Source organism: Pinus tabuliformis, chromosome 2_2 (assembly GCF_031772625.1).
Source record: "Pinus tabuliformis cultivar Carrire ecotype Pingquan chromosome 2_2, CPIR1, whole genome shotgun sequence".
Lineage (NCBI taxonomy): Eukaryota > Viridiplantae > Streptophyta > Pinopsida > Pinales > Pinaceae > Pinus > Pinus tabuliformis.
This window is the reverse complement of record NC_142300.1, coordinates 999,067,906-999,069,379: the sequence shown is the minus strand read 5'-3', so window position 1 is coordinate 999,069,379 and position 1,474 is coordinate 999,067,906.

Here is a 1,474-nt window from a genome sequence, read left to right as displayed (position 1 = left end):
TCGACCATAAGGATGCGTAAGCAGGCTCGACTGTTAAGGCCGTCATCACCTTTAGGTGCTCGACTGTTAAGGATGCGTAAGCAGGGTCAACTATTAAAGTCGCCATCACCTTTAGGTGCTCGACCATAAAGAGAAGATGCATAATCAGGCTCAACTGTTAAAGCCTTCTCCATAAAAATAACAAAATAGAAGATTCCTTTTATGTATGTAGCCCGGCCCAACCCACTACTTCGTCGAAAGGTCGCTTGTCATCTCCAACAGGAATTTTATGGCAGACAGTACCTCCCCGTAATAAAGGAGATTGATTTTGCGGATTCTGTTTGTCGTATTTCAAATTTATTAGGAAAATTATGGTCAAATTTCATAATTTTAAATGTCTATTTTAACGATAAAAACTCAATTCAAACCTTCTTACTATAATTTTTTACCTTTCAAAAATATTATCCAAAAATTTCGTAGTGCCCCGGCCCCACCAATCCATCGTCTTGAATCCATTTTAAAGATAAAAACTATTTTTATCTTTCAAAAATATTATCTAAAATAAAATTAATATCAAAAATATTATCCGAAAATTTCGTAGTGCCCCGGCCCGACCAATCCATCGTCTTGAATCCATTTTAAAGATAAGAACTATTTTTATCTTTCAAAAATATTATCTAAAAATAAAATTAATATTAAATTTTTACATAATGTTTTTGAAAGGTAATATTTTTGATAATTTAATTTATGAAATGTTCGGATTTTTTAAATTATTTTATGTTAAATGCCGTATTTTATATTTAGACGTCCTTGACTGACTTTAAAGAAGAGTTTCTGATTTTTAGTCACGGGCAATGAGAGTGTTTTAACTAATTTTATGGACTTTTTGATTTATTTATTAATTTCTTTTATAAATTTATTTAATTTTATGGACTTGACTCTCCTTAGTCAGTGAGAGGCGGAGAGATTGCCTCTTGATTAATATTATGCTAGTGCGCTCTTGTCCAACCAATACTTTTTTTAATTCGTATTAAAATTCGTATTTTTGTATCAAAATTCGTAGACTCACAGATGCAGATTTTGTGTTTTCTCGTGTGTATTACGACAACATGATGGTCTTCCACTAAAAGGGCGCGAGGAAATTGTCTGACTAACCGATATGGAAAAACTTCATTTTCTCATCTAAGCGATGCGGATTTTCTGTGTATTACGACAATATGGTGGCTGCTGGTCTTCCACGAGATGTTGAAACTTTGCAAGTTTGGGCCGCCCAGATGACAAGAAGGCGCCGGGAAAAACTTTGGAAGAATGTTTAGGGGTCCTATTCAATCTCACTTAAAAATATTATCTATCGTACACTTACCTTTCATGTGTGGGGCCCGGCCCCACCACTCCATCGTCTTGAATCCATTTTTAACGATAAAAACTCGACTCAAACCTTCTTTCTGCAAATTTTTACCTTTCAAAAATATTATCTAAATCGTACACTTACTTC